General features: G+C 40.0%; 1 pseudogene; it reads right to left on the bottom strand.

Moving 5' to 3' along the window:
* The window catches only part of LOC128655696 (sulfotransferase 6B1-like), a 42154-nt pseudogene extending 30042 nt beyond the window's left edge, over nucleotides 1–12112 (bottom strand).
* Between the last annotated feature and the right edge of the window lie 5656 nt (nucleotides 12113–17768).

Raw genomic sequence — 17768 nt, 5'->3', positions numbered from 1 at the left:
TAGGAAGGACACTTCGCTAACATTAAATAAGCACTTTTCTAATTTAACATAGAGTCTATGTGTTCGTAACCTGGATAAGACAACCCTAATATGAGTATTGTGTTCTGTGATATTTGATGAATAAATCAAAATGTCATCAAGATAGACAACAAGGAAAGTGTCTAGTATGTCCCAGAAAATGTCATTTATTAAGTTTTGGAATGTTGCCGGTGCATTGCAGAGTCCGAATGGCATAACAGTATATTCGTAGAGACCATACCTGGTCCTGAATGCAGTCAGCCACTCGTCACTGGCCCTTATTCTAACAAGGTTATAGGCACCCCTTAAATCCAGCTTGGTGAAGATTGTGGTGCCACGTAACCTCTCAATCAATTCTGGGATGAGAGGCAATGGGTACCTTTTTTTTTGGTACGCTTATTTAATTATCGGTAGTTAATAATTGGGCGTAAGGACCCATCCTTGTTTTTAACAAAAAAAAATACCAGCACCAGTGGGTGATGTTGAGGGACAGATGAAACCCTTTTTTAGGTTGTCACTAATGTATGTTTTTAAGTACTGTAGTTCGGGTCTATAAAGGGGATATATATGGCAGTATTGTATTGTTGCACCAGGGAACAGGTCTATGGGACAGTCGTAGGGCCTATGTGGGAGTAGTGATTCGGCCTCTACTTTATTTAACACATCTGAAAAGTCCAAATATTGTATAGGAATGGAGGAAGAACTTATAGAAAATATGTTATTGTTAGAGAAACATGTTGTGGTACAGTACTGAGAAGGAAAAGAGAGGGTGAGAGTATCCCAGTGAAAAGTGGGTTGATGGAGTTGAAACCAAGTGATACCCAAAACAATAGGATAAATAGGGGATGCTATATCAAACGTGATTGATTCGGTATGACCAGAGGGAGTTGTGATAAGTAGAGGCATGGTTTGTTGTGACACTGGACCAGAAGCTAAGTGAGAACCATCAATAACTTTGAGAGGCAGTGGTGTGCTTTTAAACAGAAAAGGTATTTTATTATTTTTGACTAAATCAACATCTATAAAGTTGGCACAAGCACCTGTATCAATAATGGTGTTACTGCTGAACCTGTGATGATCCCACTGTCCCACTGTAAGAATAATGGTAAGGTAAGATAAGAAGATGGTTTTGTTCTGGCATAGAAACAGTGTTTATTGTTAAGTGTCTTACCTAGTTTCTGTTTCAGGAGCAGTGGACAGTCTTTAAAAATATGGTCAGTGGCTGCACAATACATGCACAGGTTAAGATTGCGCTGTCTGGTTTTCTCTTGGGGAGTAAGGGGACCCCTTAAAAAACTTATATCCATGGGTTGATCAGGAGGGGAACTAGATGTAGGTGGTATTGGGAGCATTCTGCATGGAGGGAGACTAGTGGAAGCCTTTTCCTGTTTCCTCTCCCTTAGTCTCCGGTCAATAGTAATGGACAGAGAGTGGAAATCTTCTAATCGATCCGGTATTCCAGATCTGAATAATTTGTCTTTGATCTTTTCGGAAAGACCTAACCGGAATTGATTTTTGAGGGAAATCTCATTTCACTGGGAATCTCTGGCCTAGATTTTAAAGTGGGTTATATACTCCTCCACTCCATTTCAATTGACGATATGGGTCATCATAAAGGCTTGACATGGCCTTAAGGAAGGCATCTAATGAATTGAGAATTGGATCCTGGGACTCATAAAAACAGTCAGCCCAACCCCGCAGCTTCCCTCTTAAAGTGTCAGTAAACCTAAAAATAATGTTATATAATTCTGCACATAGTGCAGAATTATATAACATTATTTTAGTACTATAGTTATAAAAGCCTTTTTTCCCTTTTAATATTTAAAAAATATGCCGCTTTTACAGACCCACTCTCTGCTCTCTGCTGAGCGTGTCTGTTTTTTTTAGTCAGCGCATCGGGCCAGCTGTATAGTCACAGCCCGGCCCGACTGCGCCATAAGACTAAGTTCAGCTAGCTCCTGCTCTGTCTGACAGCTGCAGAATTATATAACATTATTTTTTAGGTTTACTGTCCCTTTAAGTAAGAGAGGATTGTGAGTACTTTAGATCTGTCAGTAGGATAGGTTATAGGTCTTAGCTCAAAGAGTAAAAGACAAGCATTTCTAAATTGTCTGTAGGCGGAGCAGTCACCAGAAAATTTTACTGGATATGAGACCTGTGGTTCTGTCTGATGGTCAGACCCAGCATTTTTTGTGGATAAGACTTCCCTAAGGCAGGCCTTGAGACTCTGGCAAATAAAGAAGTATGTTTACTAGTAAGGAAACAAGTACCTCAATATTTGTAATAATATAGCCTCATAAGGGGAACCAATATATACCAGTAGTATTGATGGTTTGTAAATAAGGCAAAGGACCAAACACTGAAGTATTGTATGACAACAATATGGTTATATCAGGACTGCTAAGGATATAGAATGACACAGTTCAAATGAGATGTTTGGATGCGTAGTCCTGAGCAGTTTACTGCAGCATAACCTTAATAAACAACGGCTTAAGTCTCTAAGTTTTTGTCATGATTTTGTCCGTTCATCGCCGTGTCTCCGCGGCTCCTGGATCTTCTCTGAGTAAATGACGTCACGTTGCTTAGCAACGTGATGCTTCCTCCGACACACCCCTCTGATGACGTCGCCGCTCCTGCCTTTAAACCACGGCGGGAGATCTTACTCGGGGCCCGTTTGTTTGTTCCCTTTGGAGTTTGTGAGTACCATACCAAATTCTGTTTTATATTCTTGTGTACCGACTTCTGCCTGCCTGACCAAGCCTTTTGCCTTAACCCTACTACTGATGTTTGGATACCGACTTCTGCCTGCCTGACCTTGCTTTTGCCTTAACCCTGCTACTGTTATTTGGATACCGACTTCTGCCTGCCTGACCTTGCTTTTGCCTTATTCTACTACTGATGTTTGGATGCCGACTACTGCCTGCCTGACCTTGCTTATGTCTTTCTGTTTGTTATAAGCCTGCTTAAAGGGACATTTACTTTTTCAAGCTGCAAAAGAGAACTATTGCCTTTCTGTTTGTTATAAGCCTGCTTAAAGGGACATTTTCTTTCACAAGCTGCAAAAGAGAGCTTTGCCTTTGTGTTTGTTATAAGCCGTCTTAGAGGGACATTTACTTTCAAGCTGCAAAAGAGAACTTTGTCTTTCTGTTTGTTGCAAACCTGCTTAAAGGGTCTTTTACTTTTTCAAGCTGCAAGAGAGAACTTTGCCTTTTTGTTACAAGCCTGCTTAAAGGGACATTTTCAAAACTGCAAATAAGAGCATTATCTTTGTATTTTTCTAACCTGCTTAAAGGGACGTTTTTTCCTTTGTGGCTTCCTTGCATACTGGAACAATTATTATTTTTGTTACCATTCTCATCTGTTTCCTGAGTGGGTCACGTCCTGGTTATTTCTCAGTGTGCTAGCGTGTGCTTTCTATTCACGCTAGCAGTTGGGTTGCATCCCGGACTGATTCCTAAACGGCTGACAGTTTTTACATAAGTATTAAGCAGCACGATCGATACAACAGAAAGGAAGGTATCAATGTGCAATACGGAACCTGATACTCCGGTGCGAGTCTTAGCCTAAATGATGAGCCCTATATCAGGGCTAGCTGCTGTGGTGATAGCGAATGTGCAGAGTCTTTTAGTAACTGCGTGGAACTGGTAGTCGGTATGTTGAACAGCTAGTGTTCCAGAGGCCAATGTGAATATATAAGGAGAGAGCTGCAGTGTGAACCTGCTGATGGAGATGACGTTAGTAAAACCTGCAGCGACTGCTAGAGTGTTGGTATCCGAGTCCCTTCTTAGCAAGGGCAAAACTGAAGCTGTTAGGAGAGAAATCAAGGTTTACAAGGTGCGAGGATGAAGCTGTTGAGGTTTACACATAAACACTTCAATAACCAGCAAAGGTAATTTGCGGAATTAACGATTTATAGTTGAACAGAAGGTCTAATTAGCAAATAAGGTGGTATTGCTTGATATCAGAGAACCAAATTAAAGGTGGAATCGTGAGAGAGGTGGGTTCATGACATCAGGGAGCAGGTGCATCTTGGTACAAAATCCCCAAAATGATCTGGAGCTGAAACTGTAAAAAGTCAGTTTCATTTCGGGGTTTGCTTTTTTGAACAACAAAAAAGCATTGTGGGTTGCAATCTGCATTTGTACCAGGCCGTTGTCTTCCACATAATTAGGTAGGGCTGCAGCAGCTGATCTGCAAGATCAACCCCACCCATATGCCGTTAGAATATATTTAGCAATACTGACGCCATTTTGTCTTTAGGCATCCATTTTGTCAAGAATGGTTTATTATAGTTTATTATAACAGCTTATTATGTTTTGATAAATATGCTGATGTTAGGAATACTTGTATATCAAGAATGGCCTTGTAAATGTCCCTGGTGATGCGCCTGGATGCCCCCGTTATCTCTATAAGATGTCCAACGGCCTTGCTTTGTGCTGGGCAATGCGCCCAGATATACTTATATCTAACACTCCCCGCTTATGAAAAAATATTCCTTTTTACTCAATTAGATTTTAATGAGTTTCTTTTTGGCTAGATTACGAGTCTTGCGTTAGGCTTAAAAAGCAGCGTTGGCCGGTCCCAACGCTGCTTTTTAACGCCCGCTGGTATTACAAGTCTTGCAGGTACAGGTGTACCGCTCACTTTTTGGGCCAGACTCGGAAATACCGCAAATCCACTTACGTCAATTGCATATCCTTTTTTTTAATGGGACTTGCATAGCGCTGGTATTAAGAGTCTGCCAAAAAGTGAGCGGTAGACCCTCTCCTGTCAAAACTGGTACCGCATTTAAAAGTCAGTAGTTAAGAGTTTTACACTACAACGCCGTAGCATAAAACTCTTAACTAAAGTGCTAAAAAGTACACTAACACCCATAAACTACCTATTAACCCCTAAACCGAGGCCCCCCCACATCGCAAATTTAACCCCTAATCTGCCAAACCGGACATTGCCGCCACTATAATAAATATATTAACCCTTAAACCGCCGCACTCCCGCCTTGCAAACACTAGTTAAGTTTTATTAACCTCTAATCTGCCATCCCTAACATCGCCGACACCTACCTACATTTATTAACCACTAATCTGACGCCCCCAACGTCGCCGCCACTATATTAAAGTTATTAACCCCTAAATTGAAGTCTAACCCTAACGCCCCCAAACTTAAATATAATTTAAATAAATATAAATAAAATTCCTATCATTAACTAAATTATTCCTATTAAAAACTAAATACTTACCTATAAAATAAACCCTTAACGCCTAGATTTAGAGTTTTGTCGGTAAAGACCCGCATAGCTAACGCTGCTTTTTTTTCCAGCGCACCCTTCCAACAACGCTGGTATTTAGAGTTGCGTGAGGGGCTGCGTTAGGCTCAAAAAACTGTGCGTTGAGCCTAACTTAGCTCCACTTCAACCCTCAATACCAGCGTTGCTTACGGTAGCGGTAAGCTGGAAAAACGTGCTCGTGCACGATATCCCCATAGGAAACAATGGGGTAGTTTGGGCTGCAAAAGAACCTAACACCTGCAAAAAAGCAGCGTTCAGCTCCTAATGCAGCCCCATTGTTTCCTATGGGAAAACACTTTCTAAGTCTGCACCTAACACCCTAACGTGAACCCCGAGTCTAAACACCCCTAACCTTACACTTATTAACCTCTAATCTGCCGCCCCCGCTATCGCTGACACCTGCATATTATTATTAACCCCTAATCTTCCGCTCCGGACACCGCCGCAACCTACATTATCCCTATGAACCCCTAATCTGCTGCCCCTAACACCGCCGACCCCTATATTATATTTATTAACCCCTAATCTGCCCCCCCAATGTCGCCGCTACCTTACCTACACTTATTAACCCCTAATCTGCCGACCGGACCTCGCTGCTACTATAATAAATTTAGTAACCCCTAAACCTAACTCTAACCCTAACCCTAACACCCCCCTAACATAAATATAATTTAAATTAAACAAAATAATATTCCTAAAAATAAATAAAATAATCCTATTTAAAACTAAATACTTACCTATAAAATAAACCCTAATATAGCTACAATATAACTAATTTACGTTACATTGTAGCTATTTTAGGATTTATATTTATTTTACAGGCAACTTTGTATTTATTTTAACTAGGTACAATAGCTATTAAATAGTTAATAACTATTTAATAGCTACCTAGTTAACATAACTAAAAAATTACCTGTAAAATAAATCCTAACCTAAGTTACAATTAAAACTAACACTACACTATCATTACATTAATTAAATAAATTACCTACAATTACATAAAATACAAAAAAATAAACTATTCTATAATACAAAAAAAAACCTCTAAATTACAAAAAATAAAAAATAATTACAAGCAGTTTAAACTAATTACACCTAATCTAAGCCCCCTAATAAAATAAAAAAGCCCCCCAAAATAAAAAATTCCCCACCCTATTCTAAAATACAAAAGTAATCAGCTCTTTTACCAGCCCTTAAAAGGGCTTTTTCGGGACCTTGCCCCAAAGTAATCAGCTCTTTTGCATGAAAATAAAAATACAATACCCCCCCCAACATTACAACCCACATACCCCTACTCTAACCCACCCAAATCCCCCTTAAAAAAACCTATTGCTAACCCCCTAAAGATCTCCCTACCTTGAGTCGTCTTCACTCAGCGGAGCCAAATTCTTTATCCAAGGTGCACAGAGGAGGTCCATCATCCGGTAGAAGTCTTCATCCAAGCGGGGCAAGAAGAGGTCCTCCAGCTCTTTTACCTGTAAAAAAAATTACAAATCCCCCCAACATTAAAACCCACCACCCACACAACCAACCCTACTCTAAAACCCACCCAATCCCCCCTTAAAAAACCTAACACTAACCCCCTGAAGATCACTATACTGGGAGACATCTTCACCCAACCGGGCAGAAGTGGTCCTCCAGATGGGCAGAAGTCTTCATCCAAGCTGGGCAGAAGTGGTCCTCCAGTCGGGCAGAAGTCTTCATCCAGACGGCATCTTCTATCTTCATCCATCCGGCGCGGAGCGGGTCCATCTTCAAGACATCCGTCGCGGAGCATCCTCTTCTTTCCACAGCTACGACTGAATGAAGGTTCCTTTAAGTGACGTCATCCAAGATGGCGTCCCTTCAATTCCAATTGGCTGATAGAATTCTATCAGCCAATCGGAATTAAGGTAGAAAAAATCCTATTGGCTGATGCAATTAGCCAATAGGATTGAGCTGGCTTTCTATTGGCTGATTGGAACAGCCAATAGAATGCTAGCTCAATCCTATTGGCTGATTGGATCAGTCAATAGGATTGAAGTTCAATCCTATTGGCTGATTGCATCAGCAATAGGATTTTCCCTACCTTAATTCCGATTGGCTGATAGAATTCTATGAGCCAATTGGAATTGAAGGGACGCCATCTTGGATTACGTCATTTAAAGGAACCTTCATTCAGTCATAGCCTTGGAAAGAAGAGGATGCTCCTTGTCGGATGTCTTGAAGATGGACCCGCTCCGCGCCGGATGGATGAAGATAGAAGATTCCGTCGGGATGAAGACTTCTGCCCGTCTGGAGGACCACTTCTGCCCGGCTTGGATGAAGACTTCTGCCCGCCTGGAGGACCACTTCTGCCCAGTTGGGTGAAGACATCTCCCGGTAGGGTGATCTTCAGGGGGTTAGTGTTAGGTTTTTTTAAGGGGGGATTGGGTGGGTTTTAGAGTAGGGTTGGTTGTGTGGGTGGTGGGTTTTAATGTTGGGGGGGATTTGTAATTTTTTTTTACAGGTAAAAGAGCTGATTACTTTGGGGCAATGCCCCACAAAAGGCCCTGTTAAGGGCTATTTGTAATTTAGTGTAGGGTAGGGCTTTTTTTATTTTGGGGGCTTTTTTATTTTGTTAGGGGGATTAGATTAGGTGTAATTAGTTTAAAAATCTTGTAATTTGTTTATTATTTTCTGCAATTTAGTGTTTGTTTTTGTACTTTAGATAATTGTATTTAATTTAGGGAATTAATTTAATTATAGTGGTAATGTTAGGTGTAATTGTAACTTAGGTTAGGTTTTATTTTACAGGTACTTTTGTCTTTATTTTAGCTAGGTAGTTATTAAATAGTTAATAAATATTTAATAACTGTTCTACCTAGTTAAAATAAATACAAACTTGCCTGTAAAATAAAAATAAACCCTAAGCTAGATACAATGTAACTATAAGTTATATTGTAGCTAGCTTAGGGTTTATTTTATCGGTAAGTATTTAGTTTTAAATAGGAATAAATTAATTAATGATAGTAATTTTATTTAGATTTATTTAAATTATATTTAAGTTAGGGGGTGTTAGGGCTAGACTTAGGTTTAGGGGTTAATAACTTTAATATAGTGGCGGTGACGTTGGGGGCGGCAGAATAGGGGTTAATAAGTGTAGGTAGGTTGCGGCGACATTGGGGGCGGCAGATTAGGGGTTCATAAATATAATGTAGGTGTCAGCGATGTTGGGGGCAGTAGATTAGGGGTTCATAAGTATAACGTAGGTGGCAGCGGTTTCCGGAGCGGCAGATTAGGGGTTAATAATATAATGTATGTGTCTGCGATGTCGGGGGCGGCAGATTATGGGCTAATAAGTGTAAGATTAGGGGTGTTTAAACTCGGGGTTCATGTTATGGTGTTAGGTGTAGACATAAATGTATTTTCCCCATAGGAATCAATGGGGCTGCGTTAGGACTTTACGCTGCTTTTTTGCAGGTGTTAGTTTTTATTCCAGCCGGCTCTCCCCCATTGATTCCTATGGGGAAATCGTGCACGAGCACGTTCAGACAGCCCACCGCTAACGTAAGCAGCGCTGGTATTGAGGTGAGATGTGGAGCAAAATTTTGCTCTACGATCACTTTTTTGCGGTTAACGCAGGGTTTTTAAAAACCCGTAATACCAGCGCTGTCTGTAAGTGAGCAGTGAGCATAAACTGCTCGTTAGCACCGCACAGCCTCTAACGCAAAGCTCATAATCTAACCGTTTGTTTCCAAGCAATACTGTGTAAGATGATGTAGCTATGAGTACGTCATTGTTTAACCCTATATGCTGTAACCCTTGTCTATAAAAGTATTGTGCACCTTATAATAAACAGAACAGTGATTAGACTTTTCTTGCTGTGTATCTGATTTCTGTTCCTGAGATATTTCGTCAGGTAACCCATTCAGTTCAGTTCCAGGTGAAGGTGTAGAAAACGGCTAAGTGCTAACTGACACTCCCCCCCCCCCCCCTGAAAATAACACCTAACAATGCGCACTGGCTTCATTGTGCTCTCAGCTCTGCCACATACAGAGACCTATATATACATCCTTCTTGTCTCTGTACTTAACTGTCAACAGCTCCTCTTGGCGCAGAGCTGAGGTCTCCCCCTTCGTATCCTGGTGCATGCAAGTTGTCCTGGGAAGCCTGTGCAGTTATTTTGAAATGTACCGCAAGCTACTGTATGGGGTATATTTATTAATGTGCGAGTGGACATGATACGATGTAGCGTATCATGTCTGCTGCACATCGTTAAATGCCGACAGTATACACTGTCGGTATTTATCATTGCACCAGCAGTTCTTGTTAACTGCTTGTGCAATGCCGCCCCCTGCAGATTTGCCGCTAGCACGGGGTGTCAATCAACTTGATCGGGTTGATTTCTGTCTGCGGCCTCAGAGCAGGTGGACAAGTTATGGAGCAGCTGTCATTAGACGGCTGCTTCATAACTTCTGTTTCTTGGCCCCTATATCTAATGATGTATCTGAGCATATGGCAGGGTCAAAATTGGGGTCTGAGTCAGACATAGAGGCATCTGACTTTGACAAAAGGATGGCATACGCCTCCTCAGCACTATATGTTCTCTGTGACATGATTTATTTTTATATGTCACAGAAAAAAAATTACTAAAAAAAATCATCACAATATTTAAATTAACTAAATGGCTCAATAAAATTACTAAAAAAAAAAAATGAACCCCTAAAAAAGTGCACAGAGAGCAAAAAAGTGCTGCTGTACTACTGCCAGTGATTTATAGTGATCACTGGCAAGCTAGAGGTTAATGGCTCTGGAATGTGCCTTTGGGTCTCACAAAAAATTACTAAAAAAAATCAACACAAAATTTAAATTAACTAAATGGCTCAATAAAATTACTAAAAAAAATTAACCCTTAAAAAATTGCACAGAGAGCAAAAAGTACTACTGTCAGTGATTTATAGTGATCACTGGCAGCTAGGGGTTAATGCCTCTGAAAAGAACCTTTGGATCTTACAATTTTTAACAAATATATCAGCTAAATCTCTCTCTCCTAAAGGCAGATCTCTATCTGTCTCCCATAAAAACGCAAGTGAGGCGAGGGAGGGAGATCCACACTGGTCAGAGTCAATATTTACTAATATTGACATGATCAGACAAATGGAATATTTTATTATTAAAAAATGTTTTATTATGGCAAGCTCAGATTGGATGACCCTAGCCTGCCCCTATGATGAGGCAGGCTAGGGACACCCCCAGAAGCCCCATGATGCACCGGGCATCACCATCTTTGAAGACACATGGGGGAGGAGGGGCTATATGGGGGCTAATTTATTAAAAAATATATTTTTATTATTTTTTTAATTTATTATGTCTCGACCCACCGAGGCAGTTAGCACACTTACAGAGCATCAGAAGCCTGCCCGATAGCTTCCGATGCTCTGCCTGACTGCTGGGCTCCACGTGGATTGAAACCGGAAGGGATCGCTCCATGGGAGCGATCAAAACAGAGCCCGGCAGTCAGGAACAGTATTGCCGAATGCCTCAACATCGAGGCATCGCTGCAATACTGTTTAAGTGGCTGTAAGCGATCTTGATCGCCTCCAGCGCTCAGATTACCCAAGGACGTGTCAGGTATGTCCTTGGTCCTTAACTGACACCCTTTGTAGGACGTGTCTGACACGTCCTCGGTTGCCAAGGGGTTAAAGGGACAGTAAAGTAAAAAATAAACGTTTATGATTTGGATAGAACATACAATTTTAAACAACTTTCCAAGTTACTTTGATTATCAAATTTGCTTCATTCTCTTTGTATCTTTTATTGAAGAGTAAAACTATCTAGGCTCATCAGATCTTGGGAGTGTGCTTGTGTCTTTAGTACGCTATGGCAGCAGTGTTTTGCAACATTATTTGTAGCTTTTTTATACAATGTTGCAAAACACTGCTGCCATAGAGTACTAAAGACACGTGAACACTCCCGAGCTCTTATGAGCCTACCTATTTTTACTTTTCAACAAAAGATATCAAGAGAACAATGCAAATTTGATACGTGCACTATCCGAATCATGAAAGTTTAATATTGACTTTACTGTCTCTTTAAGATTATAAATCTACTCATTGAGAATTGAAAACAGCTGCGTAACAGGTCAACGGTTGACTATGGGATTGTGGGAAAATGTATTTTAGTAGACTATTGTGTAATAGCATGACAAAGGCCAAAATGCCCGAAATGTTGCTGTATTTTAATGGGATAAGCCCTATAATAACACTTTTGAACTTTTAACTGGTGTTTTCACAATGTTTCATATTTGTAAACAAACCACACTTTCAAGCAATTGATATTGAATAGATAACTTGCACTAAGTTAAAAAATTGAGCTTGTTATGAGACTATGAAATCCTTCTAGCAAACACGAAATCTAATCATCAGCAACATCATATTCATTTTTGATCAGACTCGACTTTCCTATTGGCTACTATATATATATATATATATATATATATATATATATATATATATATATATATATATATATACATATATATAAAACTAAAAACTAACTAAACACAAAAAAAAAAATTTGAATGTCGTGGTTGCAATAATACATCATAATTATCATGTAATCTTAACATGTCTGCTCAAGTTACTTACCACATTTAGGGTAAGCAGCCATCATTATATCATCTTCCCTGAGTTCAAATGAATTCATAGCCTCAAATGTTTCAAGGCTGCATGTTGCTCTGGGATATGACTCTCCATTGTAGGTGAAAATAAGTTTGTCTTGTGGTAGACCCTTAACTCTATCAGCCATTTTCTGAAGCTCTTTTGCAAATCCCCATTCATCTGCCATTTTTTTTTCATATACAGGATTGAAAGGTAAACTATTGCAAAAAAATACTTGGAGTGATCTGTGTTTTGCATGTTTTCAATTTATACTTTTCTCTTAAGAAAAAGTGGGTGTGAAAAACAGTTGGACTGATCACATGTGTACAATATTAAGCTCATTGTGTTACAGCAAAAAGCTTTAACCTGAACCACAGTTACATCATTCTTGTAGCACAAGATAGGTTGAACAATGAGAGTTGATATGTTTACATCTCTGTTGGGTTCTCAGACTAATGTTCAGACATCTGCATAATATGAAAAGGCTTCTAAATGATTTCTTTTACATTTTTTAGGGCAATATTAGACTGAAGAGGAAGGAAAACTGTATTTGCTATACTTTGTATCTTGGTGCACAGACATAATTCTTTGATGCAGATTGGTGCTTGAGCGCAATTCTCCCCTCTTTTTGTATTTAATAAGATAAGACAAAAGGGCGATTGAACGGAAAACATTTTTATCATGCATTTGATAAAGCAGCAAAAAGGTTAAAGTTAAAGGGAAATAAAAAATGTAAGACAAATGAAATCTAAGCAGAATAAAAAAAACAAAAAACAAATTTAGGGCTAGAGTACGACTCAGCACAAAATTGCATTTTCACGAGCCTGATATTTGTGCTCTACTTGTAATACCAATGCACGCAATTGTGCGCTGGTATTAGAAGCGCCCCGCAATGCGAACGTGCATGGAAGCTTTGCGCGATTCCATAGTCTCCAATGGGAGCCTTCTTCTCATGCCGACAGACATGGCATGAGAACCTAGCGCAGCAAAGGGGGTAAGTCGTGCAGCAATGGGCAGCATATTGAAATATATATGTATATGAATATATACATATATATTTATGTGTTAATATGTGTATATACAAATATTAACACATACATTTATATGTATATAAGCATCTATGAGTAAGGCTATAAGGTAGCTGAAATGCATAAGACAGCCCGCCTGCAGGTCTTACATCTCTTTTTGTCACTATTGCATCTTGGATTATATATATATATATATTTGGTCTTAATAAAACACTTGAAGATGTTACTGGATTTCTCCTCATCTTTTGTCATGTATATAAGCATATACATATATATATTTATAGTAATTACACAGTCACTATAAAATGTAATGTAAAGGCAATTTTCAGTTGACACCACTACACTTAAATTTGGGGGCAATTTGGGAACATTTAGAAAATTAACCAGAAATTCGTTCTTATCAGTACAAAATACAAAGCGTAATTGTTGGGGGTTTCACGTAAAATAGGCTGAACATGGGCGCTCTGTGGGCGTATATGAAAATTGTCTCTCAAATCCTATATTTGATAGTATTGGTGCGTTAAATCCTTCAATAATTGACTTCTATGGGAGAGCACTGAAAAACTCATGTTGAATATTGCTCCAGGGCTAAGCCAAAAGCAAGTAATGAAAAACAGATAGATCACACTATCGGCTAGATCACAAGTTTTTGTCGGTAAGGCTTGCGGGGCTAACGATCCTTTTTTCTTACCGCTCCCTTAAGCCAACGCTGGTATTACAAGTTTTCTTTAAGCCGGCGTTAGCCTCAGAAAAGTGAGCATTGAGCAAAATTTAGCTCCACATCTCACCTCGATACCAGTGTTGCTTACGGTAGCGGTAAGCTGGCAAAACATGCTCATGCACGATTTCCCCATAGGAAACAAAGGGGCTGAGCTGGGTGAAAAAAAACCTAACACCTGCTCCTAACGCAGCCCCATTGTTTCCTATAGGGAAATAAAAGTTATGTCTGCACCTAACACCCTAACATGAAAACCGAGTCTAAACACCCCTAATCTTACACTTATTAACCCCTAATCTGCCACCCCCGACATCGTCGCCACCTGCATTATACTATTAACCCCTAATCTGCCGCTCCGGACTCCGCCGCCACCTACATTATACTAATGAACCCCTAATCTGCTGCCTCTAACATCGCCGAACCCTACATTATATTTATTAACCCCTAATCTGCCCCCCCAACGTCGCCACAACTATATTAAATTTATTAACCCCTAAACTTAAGTCTAACCCTAACCCTAACACCCCCCTAACTTAAATATAATTTTAATTAAACAAAATTAATTTAACATAATTAAATAAATTAATCCTATTTAAAGGGCCACTAAACCCAAAATATTTCTTTCATGATTCAGATAGAACATACAAATTTAAACAACATTACAATTTACGTCTATTATTTTTTTGGCTTAATTTTTTAGATATCCTTATTTGAAGAAAAAGCAATGCACATGAGTGAGCCAATCACATGAGGCTTCTATGTGCAGCAACCAATCAGCAGCTACTGAGCATATCTAGATATGCTTTTCAGCAATGAATATCAAGAGAATAAAACAAATTAAATAATAGAAGTAAATCAAAAAGATGTTTAAAATTGCATTCTCTTTCTAAATCATGAAAGAAAAAATGTGGGTATCATGGCCCTTTAAAACTAAATATTTACCGATAAAATAAACCATAAGCTACCTACAATATAACAAATAGTTACATTGTAGCTAGCTTAGGATTTATGAAAGAAGAATGGAGAGAGGGCACCACAATAGCGTGATATCGTCTGGAATGCAGGTACAGATAAAAGTAAGTATTATGCTTACCAAATAGTGTGGCACTGTGCTGTGACCACAGTGCCACACTATTTGGTAAGCATAATACTTACTTTTATCTGTACCTGCATTCCAGACGATATCACGCTATTGTGGCGCCCTCTCTCCATTCTTCTTTTATCAACAGTTGTTCCACACTCTCTGGGATCAAGAGGAGCAGCCTGACCCACCATTCCCATTAGGAGGATATCTATATTCCTTTATTTTACTACCAGCTTATGGACAGTAAACAGGACTAACACGGTAGATTTGATCTACTATATTTTTAAGTGTATTATCTGGTTTTACATTTTATATTGTTCTCTTTTTAAACATCAGCGCTCTTTTATATCCCTTTATTGGGATATTTCCATTTTTTGCTTAGGATTTATATTTATTTTACAGGCAACTTTGTATTTATTTTAACTAGGTACAATAGTTATTAAATAGTTACTATTTAATAACTACCTAGCTAAAATAAGTACAAAATTACCTGTAAAATAAAACCTAACCTAAGTTACAATTACACCATACACTACACTATCATTAAACTAATTACCTAAATTACCTACAATTAATTACAATTAAATTAAATAAACTAAATTACGGGGAAAAAAACACTAAATTACAGAAAATAAAAAAGAATTACAAGAATTTTAAACTAATTACACCTAATCTAATCCCCCTAATAAAATAAAAAAGCCCCCCAAAATAATACAATTTCCCTACCCTATACTAAATTACAAACAGCCCTCAAAAGGGCCTTTTGCAGGGCATTGCCCCAAAGTAATCAGCTCTTACCTGTAAAATAAAAATACAATACCCCCCCAACATTACAACCCCCCACCCACACACCCCTACTCTAAAACCCACCCAATCCCCCCTTAATAAAACCTAACACTAACCCCCTGAAGATCACCTTACCTTGAGCCGTCTTCACCCAGCCGGGCACAAGCGGTCCTCCAGAGAGTCCAAAGTCTTCATCCGATCGGGCAGAAGAGGTCCTCCAGACGGCAGAAGGCTTCATCCAGGCTGCATCTTCTATCTTCATCCTTCCGGAGCAGAGCGGGTCCATCTTCAATCCAGCCGACGCGGAGCATCCTCTTCAAACGCAGTCCTAACGAAGAATGAAGGTTCCTTTAAATAACGTCATCCAAGATGGCGTCCCTTGAATTCCGATTGGCTGATAGAATCCTATCAGCCAATCGGAATTAAGGTAGGAAAAATCATATTGGCTGATGCTATCAGCCAATAGGATTGACCTTGCATTCTATTGGCTGATTGGAACAGCAAATTGAATGTGAGGTCAATCCTATTGGCTGATTGGATCAGCCAATCGGATTACAGCCGATTGGCTGTCCATTTAATGCTACTTAACACATTGAAATTCAGGATATGAGGTGGAATAGTTAAATACTAACATGTCTTTGAGTAACACAGGCCACAAGCCACATGTAGAGTTTTCAGTAAATGGACACTATAGCCATCACAATACTTTTAGCTCAAGAAAGCACGTTATGTGCCTACATCAGGCTAAAGGAAATTGTGTGACCATAGTGTCACTTAAAGAACACATTTTCTCCATCACTGACATGTACACAGAACTATTGTATGAAACACATACATGTATACTTTGCATATGAAAATCCCTCATATCACAAATCACAATGTGCACATGCATGTTATAGAGTTTGACATAAGAATGAGTATAGGCCCTAGCATGTATCAATGTACATTGTATGCCCACATGGATATATATATATATATATATATATATATATATGATTGTACTAATACCTCTCATCATTTGACTCCTCCACAGAACCTCCTGTCACCAGGGTGCAAACGGGCATGCATCCACCGCAACCACCAGGCCAGAGAATGCCTCCACCGCAACCACCAGGCCAGAGAATGCCTACACTGCAACCATCAGGCCAGAGAATCCATCAACAGTATGCTCCCAGGCATGAGGGCTGGGTTGGATTGCCTCTGTTGAGGACCCAGACGTCATACCACCAACATTGGAAGAGGAGCCCTGGCAGGATCCCTGGCCGGAGGACTATTCTTTTGATTTTGAGGGGGAGCCAAGTCATCCCCAAAGGGTAGATGTCTTTATCCCCCCCCCCCCCGTCCCTATATCAGGCCAGTCAGGACTTTTACCAACAGGACATACAAACTGGACAGGCTGAGTGGTCGCACACCAGTCGGCAATGGGACTACCAGTCCACCCGGAGAGCTCCACCATCTGCTTCCCTTGGAAGAGTTCCAGCATATGAAGAGGAGCATATAGCTGTCGTAGTTCCTCATGCAGCACCAGCTGTCATAGTTCCTCAGCAAGCACCAGCTGTCATAGTTCCTCAGCAAGCACTAGCTGTCATAGTTCCAGAGGAAGCACAAGCTGTCATAGTTCCCGAGGAAGCACCAGCTGTCATAGTTCCAGATGCAGCAGAAGCTGAGGATGTTCCAGATGCAACAGCAGCTAGAGGTGAACCTGCACCTAGAATCCCTGCTGGTCAACAGCCTGGAGATCCTCTGTATTCTGAGCTGGGCAACGAATACATTTCCCTCCAGAGGAGGCTCACAGCAAGCTGCAAGAGAATGCAGAGAGACTAACGCAGGTTTTACAGGAGCCAACAGACTTTACTCCAGCGTTCCATTGAGCTGCAACGGGACATGGCAGCATCTTTAAATTGTATAGTCCAGAACCAATCTCAGATGATGAGAGTTATTTCGGATATGCAGATGCAGACTGACAACAGATGACGGGAACAAAACCAACTGTTAGGTGTGTTGGTGGAGCATTTCACACACCAGCAGGACACTGCCTCCAGCCTCTCACCTGTGGCTAGCACTCCTGCAGAATCCTCTGAATCCACACAACCCAGGAGAACCAGGAGAGCCACTCCAGGCACCTCAGCCCCCTCATCTAAGAAGCCTAAAAAAAAAAATTGTTATATTTCAGCCTAAATCTTGTCCTCTGTTATTTACCATATAATTGTCATCCGCATCCATGTGA

Source organism: Bombina bombina, chromosome 4 (genome assembly GCF_027579735.1).
Source record: "Bombina bombina isolate aBomBom1 chromosome 4, aBomBom1.pri, whole genome shotgun sequence".
Taxonomy (NCBI): domain Eukaryota; kingdom Metazoa; phylum Chordata; class Amphibia; order Anura; family Bombinatoridae; genus Bombina; species Bombina bombina.
This window is presented reverse-complemented; position numbering and strand designations above follow the sequence as displayed.